The sequence below is a fragment of the Equus asinus genome, chromosome 5 (assembly GCF_041296235.1).
Source record: "Equus asinus isolate D_3611 breed Donkey chromosome 5, EquAss-T2T_v2, whole genome shotgun sequence".
Taxonomy (NCBI): domain Eukaryota; kingdom Metazoa; phylum Chordata; class Mammalia; order Perissodactyla; family Equidae; genus Equus; species Equus asinus.
The window spans coordinates 78,087,437-78,109,132 of NC_091794.1; the positions used below are offsets into that span (position 1 = coordinate 78,087,437).

General features: G+C 38.9%; 1 protein-coding gene across 2 annotated transcripts in view; it reads left to right on the forward strand.

Moving 5' to 3' along the window:
• Window positions 1–295: 295 nt before the first annotated feature.
• TESK2 (testis associated actin remodelling kinase 2) overlaps window positions 296–21,696 on the forward strand; it is a 130,406-nt gene continuing 109,005 nt past the window's right edge. For both annotated transcript variants that reach the window (XM_044770671.2, XM_044770672.2), the window contains exon 1: window positions 296–656. The gene's annotated coding sequence lies outside the window, so the exon portion shown is untranslated. The remainder of the gene's footprint in view (window positions 657–21,696) is intronic.

Genomic DNA, 21,696 nt, shown 5'->3' on the forward strand with positions numbered 1-21,696 from the left:
GTTTACTCTCCCGCCCTCTGAGAGACTGCTCGACTTGGGTTTCCCCCAGGTGTATTCCCTCCTCCTTGGTTCCGCCTTTCCAACACACTGCCTCTTCTGTTTTTACCTTCACTTCCTTCCTATTGGGTCCCTCCGTCCTCCAGAGTTGGCGCCTAGGGCTGTTGATTGGCTTTTCTAGACGCCCATTGTGCCCACCCTCATACCACGTGGCATGCCTAACGCTAACTGGGCAATTCCTCTAGCTCGTTTATCAAGGATTGACGACTCATTGGCTGCTCTGAGAGGGGCGTGGCCCGCACAAGCCCCGCCTCCAGCTCGCCTGCCCGCTCGGGCAGGCGTTTCAGTCGCTCGCGGCCGGGGAGCCCAGCGGAGCTTCCAGCTGCCCCCTCTGGCTCGCCGGCCAGATCATCCTCCTGGCCCCGCCAAACAGGCGGGGGGAGCGGTCCCCGACTGCGGGGCCATGGCAGTAGCCTCCTCGTCCTCCGCCGCCGCTAGCCCTGTCGAGTCGCCGGCTTCTGCGCGAGGGACCCCCACCGCCTCCACAGGCTAAGAGCCGCTGCCGCCTCCAGCCGGGAGGGCTACTATGCCCCCTCTTTGCCGCCGCCTCCCCCTCCCGCCCGTGCAGGCCCCCCTCTGGCTGCTCGGTCCCGCCTCAGGTAACGCCGAGAGAGCGCGTGCGGCACACGCCCAGGGCTCCCCGGCCCGCGCGCGGCTGCTGCACCCGTCGCGGCTCGGAGCCTTGGCGCTCGGGACTCTTAGCACCCACGGGACCCTTCGCTTCCCGGGGCTCGTCCTCTCAGCGGCCGGGAACGCTCCTCGACCCCTGCCCCTTCACTTCCCTCAGGGTCCTGGGACAGCCCGCCCCCCGCCTCTCCCCGCGGAGGCCCGGAACCCGTTAGAAGTTCCTTCATGTCGGGGACCCGGCCCGGACTCCTCTCGGGGACTTTCCTCACTTTGGAGACCCAGGAAGCCTTTCTCTGCTCGGAGAGCTCCTGTTTCTGAGACCTCCAGCTCCACACCGAGAGCCTCTGTGGTCTCAGCGTTCCCTCCTCCCTTAGAGATCGGACTCCCTCACTTGACTTCCCTCCAACATACTCTTCCCTCCAAAACATCCACTTCTGCCCTCGAGAGATCCTTCCCCTCCTCTGACGCTGCTGTCGCCCTCTCTTCTTTTCTCTTCTCCCCTGTCATCCCTCTTCTCCCCATCCCTCCTTTTCCCTCTTCTGCCGTTTACCCTTCACTTTGAAGACTCTGGACTAAGACAGTATTCAGATGCAGCTAGAAGTGAAACCAGGGTTGTTTGCCTGATTTAAAAACCTTTCAATTTATACCTCTGAGGAAACCTTGCTAAAGAATTTGGACTTTATTCTGTAGGCATGGGGCGCCGTTGAAGGTTTTGTAAGCAGGAGTTTGGTATGATTGATTATCTCCGGTGAAAATGTGGAGGAAGAACTGAAAGTGAAGACAGTGTGGAGGCAGAAAGCCTAGGTGGACGGGAAACTAGTGTGCTAATCGAGGTCGGAGGGGATGAACGAGGATAGTGGTAGGAAAATGAAGAGAATGGCTTTCAGTTCCATGAGGTTTCAGAATAGACTTGAGAGGATTAATAGTGGGTGGTTTCTGACTCGGCTGATGGGATGGATTGGTGGTGTTAATTGAAATAGGGAACGTAAAGAAACAATTTTGAGGGAAGGTAATGAATTTGGTTTGGGACGTTTAATTTGAGGTATTTTCAGGTATCATTGTAGTTCGCTGGAAATTTGGGTCTGAAAATTGCGAGAAAGGTTGAAACTGAATACATAAATTTGAGAGTCAACAGAGAATATATGGGAGATATTTGAATCCTTAGTATGATATGGTAATACTGAAAGAAGAGAAGAAAATGGCTATGGACCAGAAGGAACATCATTGTTTGAAGGGTAACAGACACTGAGAAAGAGGTTGAAGGAGTGGGACAAGAACTAGAACAGAATGGCGTTATAGTAGAAGCCAAAGGAAGAAAGGGTTTCGAGAAGGGAGGGGGTGACCATCAGTGTCGGTTGCTTCAGAGGTCAAGTAGAATGAGGATTAGGAAGAAACCACTGAATTTAGCAATTAGAAGATCACTTGTTTCCTTTGAAAGACACTTTAGAAAGTGTGATGGTGGCAATGATGGCAGCAGTCAGATCATGATGGATTGAGAGTAAAATGCGAGGCAGTGAATATAATTACTTTTTCAACAAGTGTGGTTGTGAAGGAGAGTGATAGTAGTGGAATGTCTTTATTGATGACATACTATATGCCAGGTACCGTAAAGATGCTTTATAGCTCACAACAGCCTTGTGGTTTAGGTATCAGTATCCCTCTTTTACAGTTGGGAAGACTATAAGTAAGAATTTGAACAAAGTCTGCCTAGCTCTGAAACCTGTGTTTTTTCCACTATGGCACGTGTGTGCTTTTCTTTTTAGTATAGGTGAAACAGTTTTGTAAATTGAGGAGAAAACTTACATAGGAAATAGGTTGGGCGTTTCATTCTTTGACGCCAAAAGGATAGAAGTCAAGATGGATAATGATATGGTAGAAAGGAAAGAAGGTGAGGGAGTTTGACCGATGGCCTTATTTTCTTGATGTGATTGCTTATCTGTAGAGAAGTCAGTTATCTCTGGAGATTGGAGGAAATATGGTGAGGGTTTTTTTTATGGGGAATTTCTGACTTGAGTATTATGGCCATGGAAATCTTTAATGGAAAAATGAAAGAGGAATGGATTAAAGATTGAAAAAAAAGATCACGGACCACATTGAGGGCCCAGTTCAAGTTAGAAATAATGTATTTGTAATGGGGCCCTGTAGCGTGGATTTTACACTTTCTCCAGCAGCTTGCCACTGGGAGGGTGGAAAAAGATGTTTGGGTTGACAGGATTGGAATTTACAAGAAAGGAAGATAAAACGGAGAGCAACTTTACACTGCTAGTGATAGTGTGGGAGATATGATGGACTCTGAAAGTCCAGGCTGTGGTTATAAGAACTAAAACTGGCAGAGGAGCTGGTTACTTGGAGAGTAAGGAGACAACCAGAAGTGTGGTTGAAAACCAGATTTTGTAAGAAATAAAGAATGGAATAGTCAAGGTAATATTTCAAGGTAAAAACAAAAACAGGATGTAGCTGTCTCAGTGCTGTTGAAGAGGAATGGAGCTATAGGTTATTGAAGTAGCGAGAGGTTAAGGGGCTCTGAAATATGTTGAATATGTCATCAATATGGATGTCATAGTTGCCTAATATGATAGCAGGAAATGGAACAGAGGAGATGTTGGGTCCTATAAGTGGGGCTGCTCACCAAGGAGGGACCCAGAGTTGAGTTGGAGGTTCCTTGGCATTTGTTAATAGTAGTCTAGATGGTGCAGATGTTTGTGTGTGAATTAATGTGGAGATCCTCAGATGCTTGGTGCCCTGAATATATGATGTATTATTCTCTCATATGGATGTATATTTGGGATGGTCTCAAACACAAATCCTTTGCAATTTGGCATTTGATGGACCTGTTTAATTCTGTTTAAAAGTATATGTGTTGGGAAGCTAGGCTGGGGACTCTCTACCCTGGGATCCCCAATAACGTTTTGTAGTTATGTTAATTGTAAAAAGAAAATTACATATTTACATGTGCTCATTCCCTGGCTTATTTAGAGTAGAAAGCTGACTTGCGTTAATACTTTTTTTCCCTGTGTGAAAGTGTTTATAGATAAATTCTTAGTGTCGTACGCTTCATTGTTCTGCAAAATGAATGTTGTGTTGGAATTTGAAACCTGTGATAAGGCTTTTTATGAGAATTTCATCTCCTTCCAGTAAATGAAGCCCAATTATTACATTGTGTAGTGTGGGTGATGGTGAATGTTTTGGACCAACAATGGGTATTATACTATTTTCCAAGTCATCATATGGCGATGACTTCAGCGTGGTCTCACTAGTGTTATTTTTGCTGAGCACTCAGTGAGAGTGGTTGTTTCAGAGAAAACCCTCATTGTGATAATTTTTGAATCTTCCATTCCTGAAACTTTGAGAAAGGCAGTATGATATAAGGAAAAACAATGGAAGTGCTAAGAGTAATCAACTCCGTTATTATTAGCTATATGATTGTAGGCAAATTTCCTATCCTATGTGAGCTTTAGTTTTTTCTTTTTTAAAATTTAATCTTTGAGGGGGTTGGCCCTGTGGCCCAGTGGTTAAGTTCGCGGCCTCTGCTTTGGTGGCCCAGGGTTTCGCCAGTTTGAATCCTGTGCGCAGACATGGCACTGCTCATCAAGCCATGCTGAGGTGGTGTACTACACGCCACAACTAGAAGGACCCACAACTAAAAGTATACAGCTATGTACTGGAGGGCTTTGGGGAGAAGAAGGAAAAATGAAATCTTAAAAAAAAAGTTTAGTCTTTGAATAGGTAATATGCTCAAATGGTTAAATAAATATTTGCATATTTATATATTTTATATAGACAGTGGAAAAGTCTCACTCCTATGCCTAGCTCCCATCCACCCAGTTCCATGCCCCTCCCTAACCACTTTTTCTAGTTTCTTTATATTCTTTTAGACTTTCTTTAGGCAAATACTTATCAATATGAATATATAATCTTATTTTTTTTACTTTTCATACAAAACTTAACCCCTGGTTCTTCCCCACTGTTCTGTACTTTCTTCCCTCTCACCCCCGTATTGCTTTTTCACTTAATGTATCTTGGAGACCTTTCTGGATCAATTTATAGAGAGCTTGCATATTCTTCTTTAATGCCTGCATAGTATTCCATTGAATGGATGTATCATAGTTTAATAGTTTCTTATTTTGGACATTGGTGTTGCTTCCAGTCTTTTGATTTGATAAGCAATTCTGTAATCACAACCCTTGAACATATGTCATTTTACACGTGTGCAAGGTATTTGTGGAATAAATTTGCAGGATTTCTAAGTCAAAGGATATGTGCATTTATAACTATGAAATATATTGCCAAATTGCTTTCCTTAGGGGTTGTTCCAATATACATTGCCTGTTCACTCACCATTAGCTGTATCATAGTTAATACTTACATGGTGCTTACTATGTGCCAGATCTATTCTAAATGCTTTATATACATTACCTCATTTAATCTTAATAACATCCTTCGGAGGTAGGTACTATTATTATCTCCATTTTTCAGGTGAGTAAATTGAAGAATGGAGAGTTTAAGTGACTTAGCCAAATCACACAGCTACTAAGGCAGAAATTCAAACTAAGCACTCTGGCTTCAGGGTCAGTGTTGTTAATAATATGCTTTGCTGTTATCAAACTTAAATTTTTGCCAATCTGATAGAGAAAAATAATATTTCAGAGTAGTTTTAAGTTTTCAAAAATTATGTTAAGGTTAATTATCTTATTATACTGTTTGAGTCACTCATATTTCCTTTTCTGTAAACTACCTGTTTAAATTCTTTACCTATTTTCCTGTTGAGTCATAGGTTTCTTTCCTAATGATTTCTAGGTCTCTCTCTTTCTCTCTCTCTATATATACACACATACGTTCATACATATATACATATATGGTAAGATAAATTTTTTATCTGTGATTTGTATTGCAAATACTTTCCTGTTTTGATGTTTGTCTTCTGATTTATTTTATTCCCATGCAGAACTTTTAGTTTTTTATGTAGACAAACTTCTTTTATGGGTTTTGGATTTTAAGTCATAGTTAGAAAGGCCTTCTCCATTTCAATCCTTAGTTTATAAATCTATCCAATGGGAACAAGAAAACAAAATTATTGTGAAGGTCAAAGTACTTTGTGAACTGTAAATCATTATACAGATGAAGTATGGTGTTTATTAATTTGTCATCTGAACAAATTGTATAGAGGCTGTCATCTCTTCTCTGCATTAAATAGAATAGAATAGTATAATTTTTTTTTTCTGCAGTGTGGGAAACTAGGTGATATTGATCTTGTGGTCAGTGTTTTTCTTGGACAATTTGCATGGGATCTTTTTCAAAAGTAGGCATTGTGGAAATCCTGAAGTGTTTTTGCATACTTTAGTCTTGTTCTTTGTATTAGGTATAATTAGAATCTGACTTAAAGTTCTCAAAAATTGTTTTGCTCTCACATTAGCTATGGTTCACAAATTTGCACATTATTTGCTATCGGTATTGTATTCCTACTGATTGGTAGGAATTTGTAATTTGAGAGGACCCCTCATTTTTTTGGAGTGATTTTAAAATTAATGGATGTTCATTAAGGAAGAATTGGGAAATAGAGATGATTTTGAAGAAGATATAAATTATTCATATCTTCCCAAGATTCAAAGAGTTAATAGCCAGTGTTAACATTTTGGACTATATCCTCTCAGAATTATTTTTGTGTTTGTGTAAGTATTGTCATCACTAACTCTCTAGGGCTTGACATAGTGACTGGTCCCTAGTAGGTGCTGAATAAATATTTGTTGACTGAATGACTGAAAGAATGAACATGTTTTTTTCATAGAAAGTATGGAATCTCAATGTCTATTTATTTTCTTTTTTTCTCCATTGTAAATCTTTTTTTTTTTTTTTTTGAGGAAGATTTGCCCTGAGCTAACTGCTGCTAATCTTCCTTTTTTCGCTGAGGAAGACTGGCCCTGAGCTAACATCCATGCCCATCTTCCTCTACTTTTTATATGTGGGATGCCTACCACAGCATGGCCTGCCAGGCGGTACCATGTCCACACCTGGGATCTGAACTGGTGAACCCTGGGCCGCTGAAGCAGAACGTGCACACTTAACTGCTGCACCACCGGGCCGGCCCCTCGATTGTAAATCTTGATTCAGATAGTATTAAAATTTGTATGCCACAATTCACTTGGAGGTGAGTAAGTTCCATTCTAAGCCCTTACGGAGCTCATAGTCCAGTGAAAGAGACAGGCAAGCAACAATTAAAATGCTGTGTGATAACTGTAATAACACATTTGTGCAAGGCATTATCAAAGCACAGAAAAAGGAGATTGAGGGGTCAGAGAACACTTACCACATGAGATGATTACTGAGAGAGCCATATAGAAGAGGTCAAGAAGAACACACCAGGGAGAAAGAATATTACGTGCATAATCACTGAAGTGTGAGCAGGGCTCTACAAGTGGTGCTCTATATTTGGAGTAGATTGTGTCTGTGGGTAGAGGAATAGAGATCGATGATGCTGGCCATGTGGGTAGGGGCCAAATAAGAAAGAGCCTTTGTATGACACATGAAGAGTTTTCAAAAGGTTGCTCACCCCGGAGAATAGATTGGAAGAGGTGTGAGAGTCGAGATAGGAAGACCAAGAAAACATTAGTTGAGTGCAAGAAGTGGAAGGGGGAGGTGAACATCACTTAAGCTGAGATAGGAAGGGAAGGCTACACTGGAAAGGTGGGTTAAATTTGGGGGATAATGATTAGGCCAGTTTTTGTAGAGCAAAGTCTTTGAATGCCAGGCTAAGGAATTTTGTAAGCAACAGATGTCATGGAAGATTTTTAACTGTCATGTGTGTTATGTGAACTGTTACAGGTTGCAGTTTGCTTTCTTCCGGCTAGTCTGAAATGCTGTCAAAATCTTTCGTGCCTATGAAATAGTAGAAATATTATCAAAGGCAATTGTATTTAAATAGGAGTGAAACTTTAGACTGAAAAATGACGCTTTATTTGAAAAGAACTATATATAGTAAAGACTCTTGAAACTAGGCATTATGTGAAAATACCTTTTCTAATGGTTATGTGCTGTCTCCTTTGGATTCTTGAGAGCAGACAACTCTTCTGGTGTAGTAAAGCTCCGGTCTTGTTGAGGCTTCTCAGCAAGCTTAAGGAAATCACATTAAAAGCCCTCTTAACGCTCCATAAATACATTAGAAAATACATTTTTACCTGGAACTGGATTTTTTTTTCCTGAACTTAAATCAGAAAGAAAATATTTCAAGGAAGCAAACCCCTATCAGAAAGTTAAATAATTGCCAGGTAATATGCTGCAGTTAATATGAATTCAGTTAATGACTACATCTTTTGTATTTGTATTTCTGTACATTCATAATTGAATGTTTTAAGAGACTCAGGTTCATCATACATTGATTGTGAAATTATGCTTTGCTACATTTATTATGTCAATAAATTGATATTCTGTTTTATAATTATAGAAGTGGTATAACGTTACAGAAAGTTTAGGATAAGAGTCAAGAATAAGTCATAATCCTTCCACTCCAAAATAACGTTATCACTTAGGTATAATTCCTTTATTTTTTTCCCAGTGCATAATTTTATATAATTGTAATTATTGATTATTCAATTTTTACATTCTTTGCCCCTCCCTCTTCCTATTTAACATATATCATAAATTTTATCTTACATAGTCTAAGCTACTATTGTGGGAAAGATGAAAGAATGGTTTTTTGTCGTTCTAACCTTTTTATCTTCTTTTTTTTTTTTTTTTTTGAGGAAGATTATCCCCGAGCTAACATCCATGCCCATCTTCCTCTACTTTATATGCAGGACGCCTGCCACAGCATGGCTTGATAATCGGTGTATAGGTCTGTGCCTGGGATCTGAACCGGTGAATTCTGGGCCTCCGAAGCAGAGTGTGTGAACTTGACCCCTATGCCCCCAGGCCTGCCCTTTATCTTCATTTTTTAAACAGAACTAATGCATGATCATTGTGAAAAACAACCACACAGAAATGTATTCCTTAAAAAAAATGAGTGTCTTGGGGCTGGCCCGTGGCCGAGTGGTTAAGTTTGCGCGCTCCGCTACAGGCGGCCCAGTGTTTCGTTGGTTCGAATCCTGGGCCCGGACATGCCACTGCTCATCAAACCATGCTGAGGCAGCGTCCCACATGACACAACTAGAAGGACCCACAACGAGGGTCCTGGGGGCTTTGGGAAGAAAAAGGAAAAAAATAAAAAATCTTTAAAAAAAAAAAAAAATGAGTGTCTCTTACAATCGCTTCCTCCACCAAGATGACAGTTTAGTATATGTATTTCTCTAAATTTTCTAGGCATATATTAATGTTTAATATATTATATTAAAAAATAAAAACAAGATCACACTATACGTTCTATTTTGCAACTTGCTGTTGTCACTTAACAGTGAAACTTGGACATCTTTTCATGTTAGTATGTATAGAATGTACCCCTTTTTTTGTGTGTGTGAGGAAGATTGGCCCTGAACTAACATCTGTGGTCAATCTTTCCTCTTTTTGCTTGAGCAAGATTGTCACTGAGCTAACATCTGTGCCAATCTTCCTCTATTTTAGGTGTGATGCTGCCACAGTGTGGCTTAAGGAGCGGTACTATATCCGCCCCCGGGGTTCCAAATCTGCAAATCCTGGGCCTCTGAAGGAGAGTGTTCGAACTTAACCACTATACCTCTGGGCCAGCCCCATACCTCATTCTTTTAATGACTATGTAATATTAAGTTATATGGATGTACTACAATTTGTTTAACCTATCCCTGTTGAAGGACATTTGCATTGTCTCTGTTTTTTTTCCTGTTACTGACAACATGTAAGTTAATATTCTTGTACATATATCTTTGTGTGCTTATAATAACTGTCGTTTTTAATGACTAAAAAATATTCCCTTTAATGGAAAGAATATATTTGAGAAAGAAACAAGATTGAATAAAAAATTTTTTTGGTGAATATTTTTTGATAATACTTCATGTTATTAATTTTGTTTTCCTTTTTATCAGATTCCTCTTTTGACTTTTGTAATGTAGACTATAGAACAGCCTGTCCTGACCCCAGAAACCTAACTTCCTCTTTCCTCTTGATTGCTTTCTTTCCCATAGTGTCTGAAATAGTCTTCTAAATCACTTTATCAGAAGAAGAGGTGAGTTGCCTCTGACCTAAGTGGTCATGTACAGGTCTTCTTAAAATCAAATAGAAAAATTTATCAAAAGAGATATTATCCTGGAAAGTCATACATCCCCCTAGTACTTTAGCATTTCAGTTTATTTGAATGGGGTCCAGTATCAGCTTATCTTGTGTCAAGTTTCATGTTGACCCATACAAAGTTACAGATACATTGAGTGTACTTAGAAGATAAGAAACCGTGTTCTTTATATCCAGATTATGGGAAATAATAGTCCTGCTCAGTTCTGTACTAGTTAGATCATATACATAACATTGTGTACAGTTTTTGCTATTGTATTTTAGAAGGGCTTTGACAGTTTGGAGGGCAATTAAGGCTAAACTTTAAAGAAGGTAACCAGAGAGATGTCTGTGCTATGTTCCATGGGAAACCTGAAAGACTTGTGTGTATTTGCCCTGGGTTAGACTTGGTAACTGAAAAGTATCATAAAGAATAAAAAAAACAGGCTTAATTTGTTGTATACTTGCAGCATCCAGAACTAGGATTAAGGGTGGGTGGGGGAGGGAGAAGAAAGAGAACTCATATTTATTAAATGCTTACTGTGTGTCAGGCACCCTGCCTAGTGCTTCATGTATGCATTTTTATCCTTAAATTCCTTACTATGTTCTCATAATAACTCAGGTACAATTGATATTTATTTCTATTTTATAGATAAGGAGAGAAGTTAAGCAACATGCCAAGATCATTCAGCTAAGTTGGAATCAGAATTTTTAAACTTGTCCTGTTTATTTTAGTCATACACATATATTTTAAATAATATATATTATTTTAGAAAAATTGCTTTTTTTCCTGCACTCATTTTATGAAGTTTTATCCATCTTTTACATACTTTTTCAATCTCAGTGTCTTTGCCATCACTAGATCCTTTTTGAATTATCTATCACAATTTGCCATGGTATGTATGTATGTTATCTGCTTTTCTGTTTGAGCTGTTAGAGATAGAGCTTTTTTTTTTTTGCTGAGGAAGATTAGCCCTGAGCTAACATCTGCTGCCAGTCTTCCTCTGTTTTTGCTTGAGGAAGATTAGCCCTTAGCTAACATCTGTGCCAGTCTTCCTCCACTTTATATGTGGGTCGCTGCCACAGCATGGCTGATGAATGGTGTAGGTCTGTGTCTGGGATCTGAACCCGTGAACTGGGCTGCCGAAGCAGAGTGCAGTGAACTTAACCACTATGCCGCCATGGGCCCGGCCCCAAGATACAGCATTCTTTGAATATGTATATAATGCTACTTCATTAGAAATTTTATCCCAAGCAACAAGTACTCATTCACACAACATAAAGCCAGTTGGTTTTTCCATTTCTAGTGTTGGTGTTTGTGGTCTCCATGCTGTATTCATTTTCTGGATTTTTTTTATTGACAAAAAGTATCATCTCTTGTTTCTGAAGCCTTTTTCATTATTATTATGAGAAAAATGTAACAAACACCCATTTACCCATTACCCATATATAACAATTATTAGCATTTTGTAAAATTTGCCACATCTATTTTTTTTGAGAGATATGTATATATATATGTGTATATATATATATATATATATATTTTTTTTTTTTTTTTTTCTGAGGAAGTTTCATCCTGAGCTAACATCCATGCTGGTCTTCCTCTATTTTTTAGTATGTGGGCTGCCTGCACAGCATGGCTGCTAACAGAGCGGTGTAGGTCCACACCCAGGAACTGAACCTGGCCACTGAAGCAGAGCATGCCAAACTTAACCACTAGGCCACTGGGGCTGGCCCTTTTCTGATATATTTTAATGCAAATACAAACATGATATTTCACCTCTATTTCTGTGGGCATCTCCAAAATAAGTCTTATATAATCTTAATATTATCACACTTACAATTAATAATAATAATTTTATACTATCATCTAATAGTAGTCCTTATTAAAATTTCCCCAGTTTTCTTTTATAACTGGTTTGTTCAAATCAGGATCCAGTCAAATATCATTATTGTATTTAGTTGTTATAACTCTTAATTCTCCTTCAGAGTCAGAATTTGAACACAGTACTGTGCTTTTCCTATGCTGTTCTTTCCTTGGAAAGAAAAAACTTTGTACCAATCAGAACTTTGCAATAATAGAACTTGCTATTATAAGGTTGCTTGAGGAATTAGTGAGCTCGTTGTTAGTGTGTTGTTTCAGTAGGCTGAGCTGACTCTGGCATCTGTAGTGTCCAATCCAGTGGACATTTTTCTTCGTGTTGTTTGACTACTTTGTGGCATTTGATATGTTCATCATTTCCACCTTTTGCTTGTGTGACATACTTTCTTGTGGTTTTATTCTTACCTCTTTTGTTTCTTTTTTGTCTTGTGTATGTTGATGTTCCCTTGGCCTCTTATCTGGTCTCACCTAAGGATATAAAGAAGGAGACTGGGCTTTGGCACATAGTAGCAACTCAGTAAATATTATCTGTTACTCATGTTCTCTACTTTAGGAAACTCTTTAGAATATATGTAAGCGCTAATGACTTTCAAGTCTGCATCTCCAGTCTAGTCCTCCTCCTGAGCTCCAGGGTAGTGCCTCCAAGTGCCTTCTAGACATTGTCACCTGGTATTCCTTCAGGCACCTTAAACTGAGTAAGATCAGAAAAGAATTTGAATCTCTTTACAAATCTTTTTCTTTCGGTGAATGCCTAGTCATTCCTGCAATCACCCAAACCAGAAACATGGGAAGGATTCTAGTTAAACTTGGAGTCATCCTAGGTACCGCTTGTACCTTGTACATCCATTTGCTCACTTTTTGTTTTTTGAAGATTTTTTTATTGTTTTTCCTTTTTCTCCCTAAAGCCCCCTGGTACATAGTTGTATATTCTTTCGTTGTGGGTCCTTCTAGTTGTGGCAGGTGGGACGCTGCCTCAGCATGGTTTGATGAGCAGTGCCATGTCTGCGCCCAGGATTCGAGCCAACGATGCCTGCAGTGGAGTGCACGAACTTAACCACTCGGCCACGGGGCCAGCCCCTCACTTTTTTTTAAAGTCACTTATCTCCTTCCCTATTTCTTTGTCCTCACTGCTAGTGCCTTCGTTAAGCCCTCCTTACTTCTAATCTGATATTAGCAGTTATCACTCTGTATTGTACTCATTGATGTACGGATGTGTTTTCTGGGAGACTAAGTTCCTGGAGTGGTGGAGTCATGTTTTATTCAGCTTTATATATCCTCCCCCCGAGAGAGGCAGTATTAGTATAGTGATTAAGAGTACAGGCTCTGGGGGCCGGCCCGGTGGCGCAGCGGTTAAGTGTGCTCGTTCCGCTTTGGGGGCCCGGGGTTCGTTGGTTGGGATCCCAGGTGTGGAAATGGCACCACTTGGCAAGTCATGCAGTGGTAGACGTCCCACATATAGAGTAGAGGAAGATGGGCATGGATGTTAGCTCAGGGCCAGTCTTCCTCAGCAAAAAGAGGAGGATTGACAGCAGTTAGCTCAGGGCTAATCTTCCTCAAAAAAAAAAAAAAAAAAAGAGTACAGGCTCTGGATTTGAATTCTGGCTCTACTACTTCTTGTCTGTAAGAGCTTGAACATGTTAACTAATTCCTTCATGTCTTTGTTTCCACATTTCTAAAACTGGGATAATAATAGTATCTATTTTATAGGGCTCTTATGAATATTAAACATGAAACACTTGGAAGAGTGTCTGGATTATAGTAAATGCTCAGTAAATATTATAGCACCTATCATAATACTTTATACCCAGTGGGAACCCAGTTAACAGAGGGGATTCCTGAATTGGCCAAAAGATTGGATTAGTTAACCTCTAAATGCCTTTGCAACTTTCAACCTAAGTTTCTAGGGCCTGGTGGATTGTAGTTAGAACAGCAAAATAAGATGCTTATGCCAAAGAGATAATACAATTTTAAGAACTGGCTTTTGATCTGTCTGGCACTAATATATGCCATTGTGTATATTCATGGCTAATTAAATAGGGGATGCCAGTTTTTATGTTAGATTGCCTTTGATTTGAATGGAAACTGCAACTCATTATTTCACAGTAGGATGGCAAGTTCAGCAGTATTGCTTTTATTTTTAATTAGGCAGTCATCCTGAAATGTGTCTGTATTTGCTATGTTGGTCCATAGAAGAGATAAGAGCTGAGCAGACCTGTCATGTAGATTTGCCATGTGGTTGGTCTTGATACACAGCTAAAATACTTGTCTGTATTCCTATTCTGGAAAATGGCCAGTTTTCTTGGCTACATCTTACCCACAACGAATCCTTGTTTTATTTTGAATTAATTAGGCACTTTTTATGATTATAGAAAGAAAAAAAAATATGATTAGGATATTATGTTTGCATTCCTTTTTTACTCCGTATATCCAGGGTATAAAAGTCCACTAAATTCTCAGAAATCTTTTTTACTCGTGTTGTGGAACTTACTACCAGCTTTGTGCACACATGATTCCGTATTTGGATGGATGTTGAAGATTTTTGGTTGCTGGCTGACACTTTGCCACGTCCTGCTACCTGTTGGTTGATAGCTGTTGAGTGCATTGCAGGATTTTATTTGTGTCTATGCTGTTATGAAGTTTCATCTACTTTGTTCTTGTTCTTTGTTCTTTGTTTTTGTGAAAGGGTAAGAAACAACAAATACTGTACATTAGAATGGAAAAGAAAGACTGATGGAGAGTTGGCGTATCTTCCCTGTCAGCTTGGCATGCAGTCTTTAGACAGTCTGTTAAAATGAATGCTAATTTTTATGTCTATAGAATGTGATTAAATGACTGAAGACCATCAACTGTATACTCTTTAATCTCTGCTGTAAAGGTAGGATGGGGAATAGTAATAGCTTTTTGCCTAGCTAATATGCAAATCATTTTCACAGAAGTTTAGCTGTTTTTCTGGAGGACACATGTCACAGTGGGAAGTGTTTGGATTTTGAAATACTAGATTTGAATCCTGAGTCTGTCACTAGTTGTTTGAGTTTGGGCAAGTCTTTTAACCTCTCAGTGTCTTAATTTCTTCCTCTTTAATTTGGAGATGATAATACCTACCTTGCAGAATTGTCATAATGATTGGAGATAGCATATGCAAAACACTTGGTAGAATGCATGGGCCCATGGTAAATGGTGGCTGCAGTTGTTATTATTTACAGAAGCTTTTCAGATGGGAGAATGCATGTTTTAACTGGGCGTCCTAAAAAAGTTTCCTTAAAAAAAAGTTTCCTTGGGTCTCTGGAAAATGACTTGTTAAATTCCCACTTTGGAAAGATAAAATATATAGTATTGAATATAAGAAATTTAGTTCCCTAACTTTTTATTGATAGCTTTTCAAATTACTTTCCCCAATCAAAGCTTTTAATTGTACCTTCTTTGTGAAAGATTAATCAATCCCAGTATAAGTGAAAATCACCCTTTGAAAAGACAAACCTGCCTACGTAGAAAAGAAAGAAAAACAGTTTTGAACTTCCAAGTTTATAAATATTGAAATCGAGAACACAGTTACTAAAAAGTTGTTTGTACCCTTGTAAGCAACATAATTTTGGCATTTTTGAAAGACTGCTAAAGGCTGTTTCCTAGTTTAAGAACAGGACTGATTAAGCTTTTCTGACACAGTGGGTCTCAACGGGAGCGCTACTGGCATTTAGGGCAGGACAATTCTTTGTTGTGCAGGACTGTTCTGTGCATTGTAGGACTTTTAGCCTCCCTGGCCCCTGCCCACTAAAATGCCAATGGTGCCCACCCCACACCCCCGCCATTGTGATAATTACTCCTCCTTGACAAGGACCTCCTTTTCCCTAAATTTTCACATGCCCCTTATTGAGAATCCCTGGGACTCTAGCTGAAATATTTTTAGTGAGGCAGATTGCAGTATCATTAGTTTTCATTTAAAAATTCCAAGTTTTTACAAGCTTAAAAATTAATTCATCTTCTTTTTTTTTTTTGAGGAAGATTAGCCCTGGGCTAACTTCCTCTTTTTGCTGAGGAAGACTGGCCCTGAGCTAACATCTGTGCCCATCTTCCTTTACTTTATAATGGGACGCCTACCACAGCATGGCTTTTGCCAAGCGGTGCCATGTCCGCACCAGTATCCAACTGGTGAACCCCGGGCCGCTGAGAAGTGGAACGTGCGAACTTAACCGCTGCCCCACCGGCTGGCCCCAAAATTAATTATTCTTGATCAACAAAGTGTAGTTTCTTGACTCAAGTAGGCTCTTTAGAGCGAAACCTGCATTTTTTAAATCATATCTTTCTAGTAAATGTGAGAGTAATTGTGTCTCTGTTCCCCCCAAAATGTATACTTTAAGGGGCACTATTAGTATCAAAAGGTAGTATTCCATATATAAGACCAAGAGAGGCAATCCGGAGGCTGAAAACACCATGAAATCTCACACATTTCAAATAATATATTTTCTGATTTTAAAACGAATCATACAAACTTTTGCTGTCTTTTATGGCTAACTAAAATTTGTCAGATTAAACTGAAAGCCATTTATAGCTTGGTTGATTTCATTTAAAATGTGGTCCTTTAGTATGCTGGCTAAGGGAGCAGAAGGCATGGTTTGGAAGTTTTCCCATGCTCAGCACTTCTCAGAATGGATTAATAAATTCTTACTCCCGTGAGGGGACTATGCTTTTTACCAGTAATCTCAACTGTCTAGTAATTAGTACTACTTTAGCACGTAGTAGGAACTCTACTGTGAAATAGCAGTGTTTATCACGAGCGCTTTTATATTTTAAGTTTTTTGGACTTGAATAAGTTAGGCTATCCAAAAATTCTTCCAGTGTTTTTGAGTTTTTTGCTTAAGATATAAATACTCCTTGGACTAAAAACTGTAGTGGAACTGTTGCTGAATAAAAGGTTGAGAATCTAGAGACTTGGCTTGCACAGTGGGGTGCTGTTTATTTGCCAAATTGTTTTCAGTTTTCTTGGCCCAAGCATACTGCATAGCTATTGTATTGGCAATAGACTTAAAAAAACTGTTAAATTTCTTTTTTTATTTCAAAAAAATTAAATATAGAAAAGTGTACAATATAATACCACCCATAATTAACAAATATTAGTTGACAAAAAATAACAAAATTAGCAAATATATAATTTTGCGTTGTTTGCTATGAAACAAAACACTATTGCTAGAGTCGAAATCTCCTTTGTTTCTCTTCCTTGTCTCATGTCTCTTCTTTCCCACCAAGGCAACTACTACTATGAATTTAGTGTCTATTTTTCTAGTTCATGCTTTTAGACATTTACTATGACTATGTATCTTTAATGATTTTAAATTTATTTTAAATAATTGTTTTAAATAATAATAATTCAATAGGAGTTGAATGCTTACTGTTTGCCAGGCACTGGTCATTTAATCAATAACCCTGTGGTTGTTGTAAGGATTAAATGAGTTAATACATGCAAAACGTTGTCACGTAGGTATTATTTTTATTTCCATTTTATACATGGGAAACTGGAGATATAGAGAGGTTTTAAAATGACTTGGCTAGGTTCATATAGCTACAAGTTAATGGAGCAAGGATTTGAACCCAGATTGACTCTAGAGGCTATACCTTTAATCAAGATGCTATTCCTGCATCTCTGTAATATATATTGTTTTGTATGTTTTTAGAAATACATTTTTTATTAAAATGGTGTCATCTGTAGGAATGGTCCTGTAGTGTTTTCTTTTTTTTTGGTAACTTCTTAAAATTTTCTTTTGAATTAAATTTTGGTGATACCACTCACTACAACTTGATTCTTTTCCTCCATTAAGTATTGCTTTTGAAATACATCCACATTACTATATAGAGTTCATTTATTGTAAGTGCTTTATATTTCATTGAAAAATAGGCTGCAATATATCTGTTGCTCCTACAGACTAACTTTGAGTTGTTTCCTTTTTGCTAGTTATTACACACAATGCTGAAACGAAATGCACATCCTTGTTCAGTGCTTATGCAAGAATTTCTATAAGCATATACCATTTTTGTTTCTTTTTTGCAGGGGAATATTTGCCCTAAGCTAACATTTGTTGCCTATCTTCCTCATTTTTTCTTCCTTTCCCTCCACCAAAGCCCCAGTACATAGTTGTGTATGGCTGTAAGTTCTTCTGGTTCTTCTGTGTGAGCTGCTGCCATAGCATGGCTACTGACAGACAGTGGTGTGCTTTCATGCCTGGTAACTGAACCTGGGTCACTGAAATGGAGTGTGCTGAACTTTAACCATTAGGCCATCAGAATTGGCTCAGCATATACCTTTTTAAAAATACTTTTTCCCTTTTTTGAAAAGTGCTGTGAGCTAAGATACAAAGTTATTTTTTCAAAATAAATACCAAAAGTTTCAGTCTGTTGTGCTATTGTGAAACTTGTAACAGAATCCAGCCATACTAGCTCAGTTGCAATTAGTTATTCCTTACTTCCTCTCACCTAGCTGAGAATGGAAAACCTGACCTGGTGAGCTGCAATGAGCAATTGTGTGTGTGTGTCTTCTAAACCTTAGCATAGAGAATAGAATCTGCCACCCCTTAGGGAACCCTTGCATTGTGGAGGTTAACAGTGTATTTCATTAAAAATGAAATATATCTGAAAAAAGTGAAAAAGTCAGTAGATGGCAAGCCTATTAACTTGTTCGGTTAGTTTAGCAGGCAACTATGTTTTGTATATTCAATTTTAACTTTAATGTCTCCCGTGTTATTTTTCTACAGTTGTTTCTTTTTCATTCTTTTCTATCTCTGAACAAATTACAATCACCCTGGCCTTCCTCTGTACTCAAGTACTGATCCTCTTTTCTGTGCGTATAACTAGCTTAACTCTTCACAACTCTCATAGTGGAAAAACGCTGAGTTAAGTAATAATGAAATGGAAGAAGCTTGAACTTTCGTGCTGGATAGACCTGGGTTCCATTTCTGGTTTTACCAGCTGTGTATCCTTAGGCAAGTTACTTAACCTCCTGAGCCTACGTTTCTTTTCCTGTAAAATGGGGATCACACATACTTTGGTGGTATGTTTTGAGGATTAAATGAAAAAATTTTTGTAAAATACTTGTTTTTTTGTTTTTTTGTTTTTAAAGCTATTAATCCTCCCTGCTGTACAGATCCCTGCTGTAGAGGATCTTCAACTGTTAGTGTACATAAGAATCACTGGGGAGCTTAGTAAAATTTCCAGGCCTCACTCCAAGAGATTCTGATTTAGTAGGTCAAGGTTGAGACTCAAGAATCTGGGTTTTAAACGTGCTCCTTGTGTAACTTTGAAGCAGATGATCAACAGATACACTTTTAGAAATGCACTACCCTTGGTTCCAAGTCTAGCTTTCCTAGTAAGTAGCTTATAAGTATTGGCAAATCATTTCTACCTTCTGAGCCTTATGTTTCCTCGAATATAAAATGAATGACTGAACTTTATGGTCTCTACTGGCTGTAAAATTAAAACAGTTTTGGTCTTGTAATCCTAAATTTTGATCTAGTGGTCTGTTGCCACTTTTTGGCAGAGGTCCAATAGAGGTGCTTAGATGTTTTATTCTTTGGGAGCTCAGATTATTCTTCCTTCTGTGAAGATTCTGGTGAAACTATCTTAAGCAAAAATAGTTTATTTTAAAGATGCAGGGATATCTCATGGAACCTTAAGCCAGGATGCAGTTAGGTGTCGGGAATCAGGGTCTAGAGCACATTAGGAAAATTAACAAGTTCTCTCTGTCTCTTTTTTCTTTGCAAATGGGCCTCAATTCCTTGGCTTTTTTGCCTTCTTTGTGGTAGAAAATGGCCACAGTCAATAGCTCCTGAGTTTACATGGCTTTCATTTTATTTTTTTATTGTATAAGTTTTAGGTGTACAGCTTTATAATTCTACTTCTGAATACACTACAAAATCATCACCACCACAAGTCTAGTTACTATCCATCACCATACAGTTGACCCCCTTTGCTCATTTTGCCCACCCCTCAACCCCCTTCCCCTCTGATAACCACTAGTCTGTTCTCTGTATCTGTGGGGTTGTTTTTGTTTGCTCATTGTTTTGTGTTTTTAGATTCCATGTATGAGTGAGATCATATGGTATTTGACTTTCTCCATCTGACTTGTTTTACTTAGCATAATACCCTCAAGTTCCATCTATGTTGTCACAAATGGCCAGATTTCATTCTTTTTTTCTGGCTAAGTAGCATTCCATTGTATATATATATACACCACATCTTCTTTATCCATTCATCCACTGATGGACACTTAGGTTGTTTCCATATCTTGGCTGTTGTAAATAATTCTGCAGTGAACATAGGTGCATGTATCTTTTCGAATGTGTTTTTATGTTCTTTGGATAGATACCCAGAAGTGGAATTGCCAGGTTGTATGGTAGTTCTACAGTCGTGTGTCACTTAACGATGGGGATACATTCTGAGAAATGCATCATTAGGTAATTTCATCATTGTGCAAACATTATAGAGTATACTTACATGAACCTAGATGGTATAGCCTATGGTATACCTAGGTTATATGGCTGTGTGGTACTAATGGGATTTGGGATTACTAATGGGTACTTATGGGATTACCATCATTGACTAAAACATTTTATGTGGCACATGACTGTATTTTTAATTTTTTGAGGAACTTCCATACTGTTTTCCATAGTGGCTGTACCAATTTACATCCTCACCAACACTTGTTATTTCTTGTTTTTTCGATAATAGTCATTGTGACATGTGTAAGGTGATATCTCATTGTGGCTCTGATTTGCACCTGCCTGATGATTAGTGATGTTGAGCATCTTTTCATGTGCTTGTTGTCCATCTGTATGTCTTCTTTGGGAAAATGTCTATTTAGCTCCTCTGCCCATTTCTTTTTTTTTTTTTAAAGATTTTATTTTTTCCTTTTTCTCCCCAAAGCCCCCCTGTACATAGTTGTATGTTCTTCGTTGTGGGTCCTTCTAGTTGTGGCATGTGGGACGTTGCCTCAGCGTGGCTTGATGAGTAGTGCCATGTCTGCACCCAGGATTCGAACCAACGAAACACTGGGCCGCCTGCAGCAGAGCGCGTGAACTTAACCACTTGGCCACGGGGCCAGCCCCTCTGCCCATTTCTTGATTGGGTTTTTTTTTTTTTTTTTTCATATTGAGTTGTATTGTTCTTTATATGTTTTGGATATTACCGCTTTATTGGATATATCATTTGCAAATATCTTCTCTCATTCAGTAGGTTCCCTTTTCATTTTGTTGATGGTTTCCTTTGCTGTACAGAAGCTTTTTAGTTTGATGTAATCCCATTTGTTTATTTGTGCTTTTGTTGCCCTTGTACGTGGCTTGCATTTTAGAAAGCAGCAGATGGAGGCTGGGATATCTTAATTTCAATGCCAAATGCTAGGAAAGGAACTGTGATTGGTCCTTATTGGGTAGAGTGGTACCAACTTCTGTCTATGGCTAGGGAGGGAGGGTCATATTTTAAGAATGGCTTTGGGGAGCCCTGCCTCTCTTCTCCATAATTGGAGGTGGTGTAGGTATTCCTGGCTAGATATTCACCACATTTATGAAAGCATCTCACTATTTGAAGAGTCACAGTATTGCATTTTGCATAGGACCCTTACAGTCAATTCTCATGGAAAAACGTAGAAGTAGGGAGAGACAGGCAAAAGAAAAAGTGGGCTTGTGTTTCTTCTTCTTAGTCATGTACCAGATGGTGTAGAGCCTTTTACATTCGCTTTTGCTGGACTGTGCTGTTTAAGCAATGAGTTTTTTTTTTTTAAAGGTTGGCACCTGAGCTAACAACTGTTGCCAATCTTTTTTTTTTTTTTCTCCCCAAATCTCCCCAGTATATAGTTTTATGTATTTTTTAGTTGTGGGTCCTTCTAGTTGTGTCATGTGGGATGCTGACTCAGCATGGCCTGATGAGTGGTGCCATGTCCACACCCAGGATCCGACCCCGTGAAACCCTGGGCCACTGAAGCA